The 6,064-nt window shown below is 43.3% G+C and overlaps 1 long non-coding RNA gene across 1 annotated transcript; it reads left to right on the top strand.

Annotated features, from left to right (window-relative positions):
- LOC103626642 (uncharacterized) lies at positions 1 to 710 on the top strand. The gene has a single exon (NR_169161.1). It is a non-coding gene; the product is annotated as an uncharacterized lncRNA (long non-coding RNA).
- The last annotated feature ends 5,354 nt before the right edge of the window (positions 711 to 6,064 follow it).

Raw genomic sequence — 6,064 nt, 5'->3', positions numbered from 1 at the left:
GGCCACAGAGCAAGAAGAGAACCAGTGTGCTAGTGCTACAGCTACGGCCTAGCTACCTAACCTACTACGGCGCAGCTAGCAGCAGCCGACATGAGCGACGGGCGCGAGGAGAGCACCAGCAGCAGGTGGCCAGAGCTGGCCGCCCTGCGCGCGCTGGCGCGCGACGCGGCGGCCCGGGCCGGGAGGGAGACGGCGGGGTGGCGCGGGCGGGAGCGGGAGGACCACCGCCACGGCCACGCCAAGACGGCCAAGGTCATGCACCTGCTGCTCTGGGGACCCAAGTGAGGTGAAGTGAAGCGCTGCTGCACCTGCCTCTGCCTCTGCCTCTGCCTCGTGGCCCGCGCGCGGCGTCCTCGCTTCCTTCTCCGCCCGCTGCCCGCACGGGTTGTTTGTACTTGTACATGTACCACTGCTAGACTAGTACTGCTGCTGTGCCTGTACTATGCACTGTGTATTGTATTGTATTGTACGTGCTAGTAGTAAGCTGCTGCCTTCTTCCTTCTCTTCTCTCCCCCACCACTCTGCTGTTTTGCTCCTCCTCATCGTCGTCGTCGCGTCGGCTGTGAGTTGTGACCTGTATGTAATTAAGCCATCATCCAACACGTCTAATCTCCCTCCCCTTTCTGTCGAAGGTTATTCGATGAGTCGATGTTAACTAGATCACAAGATCGAAAACTAAAGATAAAAGCACAGGAAAGTTTTTATACAAGTTCAATCTCTCTCTTTCTGAGATAATAACCTATGTCGTGTATGTTGGATCTGTTATTGTATCTTACTATCTTGCGTATTTTACGATGATCAGAGTGGACGGTGGTTACACATTAGCCACGAGGTCGGTTGTAAGAGGACGGGTCAAGTTGTACACGAGTGTAAAAAAAAAAAATCATAGCGTCTTTCTGGCTACAGGCTCTCCTCCGATCCAATTGCTGATCGAGTCCTTGGTTTCGCGGCCGAGCTTATGGATACTTGTGCTTAGGCTCTTTTTCATGGCTCAACCTGTGTTTAGTTCGCTGCATCTAGTCATACTGACGCGTATGCACCGATACAATCTAGACTTATTTGCATGTATCCACAGATACATAAAAATTGGCCGTATCCAGCGAAACAGGCTCATGCGAGCTTAGTTACGCACGTCCAGGCATCCAATCACATGGATAGTGACTCAGAGATTTTAGAAATATTTAAGAAGTAAATATATATTGACAGATACTTATTGACAGTTTCTTTACATTTTCCTAGTTATCTAAGAAACATATATAAAAAAAGCTAAAGTGTGCAATAGGTTTTCAAATATTTAGAGAAGGGGACAAAGGGGGGAAAGTAAGCAGAGGACATCAAATATCTATTCAGAGAATGAGTGACAGAGGAGGAGGGATCGTAAATATCTAGCCGGGGGTCTTTGTATCCATCGATTTAAGGGGTTGTTTGCAAGTGAAGTCTTTTTTTTGTTTCTAGGCAATACCATGGTTTTCAATACTACCATAGTACCTTATGTCATAAGGTGTTTCGTTGCGACCATGAAAACTATGTTTTCGAAACCATGGGATTCTAGATACCATTATATTTTTGGAGTATTGGAAACTCCACGTACACCTGAAATTTTAATGGCATGGCTAATTGTTGTCTAATACCATGATTTACAATGTTGTATCCAAACAATATTTCTCAAAACCATGGTATTTTTAGAGCTACCAAAATTATGGTATTGTTATGACAATTGTAAAGTATAGTATTATAAAACTATGGTTTTGAGCAACATTGTTGCCAAACATGCTCTAAGACTATCTTCAGCAGCTTACTCATCTTTATAGTAGGCTGCTAAGACCCTGTTTGAATACATCAAAGCTAATCAAAGCTAATAGTTAGTTAGCTAATAATTTAGCTTTTAGTTTTTTTTGGCAAATTAGTTAATAGTTAGCTAGCCTAGCTAGCTAATTCCACTGGCAAATTTTTAACTAACTAACCAACACTAACTATTACATCTAGTGCATCCACGCTAGACCCTAGATTGTACACTTCGATGATCGGCTCATCTCTAGTGCTATCCTCTGCCTCGTCTCGTCATTACTGCCATGGAGGTAAGGATGTAAATGGTCGGTAAAATTCGGTAAATTTCCGGTACCGTTTACTAGATTTTTCCGACCGTTTTCAGATTTTTCGGGATATACGGAAAACGGGACGGAAACGGGATGTGTTATTACGAAAATGGTACGGTAAACGGTGAGACATATTTACCGTCCGTTTTCGGAATTTTCGGGAAAATCCGGTATTTTCCCGTATTTTAACCGTATTTCCCCGGTCAACAAAAAAACAAAAGAGGCAAGAACTATACCCGTTAGGGTTTAGAGATTAGGGTTTTAGATGTCATAGAAGATATATCAAGTGATCCAGACGACATGCCACATGATTTCTAGTTTATGTATCGTGTGTTTAAGACTTACATACTATGTGGATAAAACTTTAGTGAACATGTATGATCATTTATGTGTGGTCATGACTATGTATTGTATATTTGTGTGGTTGAGACTTGTATGTGAATGTTAATGAACAATCGTGTTTTAAGACTTATGTGTTGTGTGTTAAAATTTAAGAGTGGACATGTATGAGTGTATGACCAATTATATGTGGACAAGATTGTGTTTTGTGTACTTTTGTGAATGAGACTTGTATGTGGATGTGAATGAACATCTGTGTGATTAGGATTTGTTTATTGTGAGCTTTTCCGATTACAGTTACCGTTTCCCGATCAATTTCGAGCTATTTTGCTCGTATTTAACCGTTTTCGATATACCAGAATTTACCGGCCGTTATCCGTTTCTGACTTTCCCGTTTACCGATTCCGACCGAACAAAAATTTATGCGGGTGAAAATGGTGAGAGGTTTTTTCCGACCGTTACCGGCCGTTTTCACGCTTACATGGGAAGAACTTGACCAGAAATGGCTCCGACGACTTCAACCCGGATTCACGACCACGGTCACCACCAAGGCGTCGGCGGCGACAGTAACATACAACGTCGGTTAGCTTAGGGTCAGATCAAGCCCCCGCTAGCTGGAGAAGGTATCATGGCCTGACTCTATGAGGTGTTGGTCACTCACAGATAGTCACAGGTGAGGCCGATGTCGTAACCAAAGGTGCAGCCGGCGATGGAGGCGATGAGTCACGAGCGAGAAGACGACGATGCCGGTGACCTCGCCGGGATACTCCTTCTTGTACCTGGTGTGGACGTGTGGTGGACTGGTGGTGCACGATGACGAAGGATACCCAACACAGAAACCTCCTGAGCCGGGTGGCAAGTTGCACTGATGGCAAGCCACTCTTGAAGGTGCAGCCGGCGAAAGACAAGCAGAACCAGACTGCTTTTGATGTGTCGTTTTTACACCCTCTGCTGGCTCCTGTTTTGCCAGCCACAGGCTCGTGGCATACTGGCATCTCTCTCTTGCTGCAGCAAGGTGGGCAGGATTCATCAGTGGGATGGAGTGTGGGTTGAGTGCTAGCTGTGGGGAAAAGGTTTACAGCCAATCGTTGTACTCCTTCCTTTTACCAAGTATAATAACTCGGTCCAATTATTATTGGAGAGTCAGAAGCATCTCAAATCTGACCAAAACTATAAAGACATTGCAAATATTTTAATTATGTCATCAAACAAATATACAATAGAACTATGATCAGTGAATAATCTAGTGGTGCTTAATTTTAGTTACTTTTAGTCCGTAAAATGTCAAACAAACAGTATGACTAAAGAAGGTTTCCCAAATAGAAATAGAAATTTTACTGACTTTGTCTCTCTCTAGCAAGCCATAAACAACAAACATGTGCAAAATAATTATGTGGATACAATCTCTTGGAAATGGAGGGAAAATGGCAGTATACAACAAGTAGCGCAAACAAAATTATGTTTGCAAACAACTTTAACAAAATCAAGATCTGCCCAATATAGAAAGCAATAGCTGAACCAAAATGCAGCTTCTTTGCGTGGACCCCGCTACATAAAAAGAGTGCTGAATGCGGAGATAATGGGCATGTTTGGTTCAGTTTTTTTCTGACCAGTTTTTCTGAGAATCTGGCTGTGAGGAGAATCTGGTTGTGTAGAGAATTTAAGTATCATTAAGATTACGTGCAGAAGAAGATAAATGTGTCCATAGGACTCAGGATGTAGAAAGTGGCGGATTCCTACTATTGCAACGACTCAACCGATTATGTGTTTATGTTGATTTTGAATGGTTTTTACCCAAACGAATTTTATAGAAGCTGACTGAAAAGTTGAGTGTTTGGCAGTCCGCAACAGCTTTTGGTGGTCAGAAGCTCCAAAAAGCCGAAACAAACAGGGGCAATATTCAAGAGATGGGATAGCCATCCAACCTGAGTTGCTTCCTTTGCAACTCTTCACCGGAGACTTCAGTCCTCCCTACGTAAGGACTGTTGTAATATTAGAGAAATAAGTGACATGCTTCCATTATACTTAAATATATTAGATATTATAATTCTGAATAAAACAGACATATAACTCAGATAGATGCCATATGTAATTATAACAACAATAAACAGTAGCAATTCTGGTACATGAATACATGAAACATAGCTATTCAAGTCCATTTGAGAATTAAACATGGCTTGTAGATGAAGAAGGCAGATTAATCACATAAACATTATTGTTTATCTTTTTATATTGCTCTCAAAATAGCGGGTTACTGTAATAAACATCCCTCCAACGCTAAATGGTGATCAGAGATCCTTGACTAACGTGACAGTCCTATCTCACCAAATCAGGGTTTTAGATCAGATGTAATAAGCCTAATAATAAAGTATAAATACTAATAGTAAGAAACTGTGAATTAAATAATATAGCAGAATTTAACACAGGTAAACAACCTCAACAAATAGAGATATAATTAGGCATAAATAATATCAATGCTGAAAATAACAACACACTAAAACCCAGACTGTCACGTTGTCTCACTACACCACTATTATCATTGAGCAAACAAATCCACCCACAATAGTGCAATCACACTCCAAGTATTTTAATACTAGCAGATTGCACAAAATTAAACAATAAATATAGGGATGCAACGGGTAACTCACAGCACGTAGATTGTCTACGTGGGAAGACCAGCTCAGTGAACACAATGTTCTGTCCTAGAAAACTAATTCTGCCGCCCAAGTCCGGGCCTGCACGGCAGGAGGTTGACGAAAATACTAGAGCCGCTGCCGGAGCCGAAGGAGACGTCCACGGCACCAGCCCGAGAAGAGGAACACCGCGCAGCAGGGAGTCCAAGCACCAGGCCACAGTGGACAAAGATCAGAGAACAGCACCACACAGGCGTCCGAGCACAGAAAAAAAGCACAAGGAACCGTTGCTGCACGTGCGCAGCACCAGCTACAGCTTTCAATCCCAAGCCAGGAGATCGAACTCCCATTATAAGGAGCCAAGCAGGAGGTAGTCGCGCAAGGAGAGGGCTAAAGCTACAGCCGAGCAAGCCACTGAAAACGGAGATGTCGTTCAGTCGCCTCCGCCGCCCAGCTCTCTGCTCCTTTTTCTTGCCTCTCGGGATACGGCTCTTGCATCTAGGGTTAAGTCATCAGCTGGGTTGCTCGGCTGTAAGGCCTTCTAGCGGCCCAGCCCGGCTAACCCCCTTTCTCCTCTCTTTTTTTAATAAAGGGAAAACCCCAATTAACAGCAATCCCCACCATTTTCACTCTTATTTTTTGATCAATGTCATTGAGCTCCCGTACTGTTTATATACTACTTTCGGCAGAGGTACTTGTTAGGTTTGAACCAAAGCCTATCCCAGTGTACTCCAACCCTGCACGAATAAGCGGAGGACTACGCCTTGATCCACAAACCCTAGTGTGAGAGTCTTCGCACAAAAGGCACATAGTACTAGGCAGATTATCTGCTTCTCTTATGGGGCAGGGCGTTACGGTCATGCCCTTTAATATCTATTCATGAGATCACTAGAGAGGAAACCCCATTCTCTCCCGGAGTGCGACCCCACAATCAGCTCATATAGGTGAAATCATTAAGGAAATTCTGTAGGACAATTTCCCTGCTTATAACATTGA

The sequence above is a fragment of the Zea mays genome, chromosome 5 (genome assembly GCF_902167145.1).
Source record: "Zea mays cultivar B73 chromosome 5, Zm-B73-REFERENCE-NAM-5.0, whole genome shotgun sequence".
Taxonomy (NCBI): domain Eukaryota; kingdom Viridiplantae; phylum Streptophyta; class Magnoliopsida; order Poales; family Poaceae; genus Zea; species Zea mays.
Note: the sequence above shows the minus strand (reverse complement) of the source record. Positions and strands in the feature narration are given on the sequence as shown.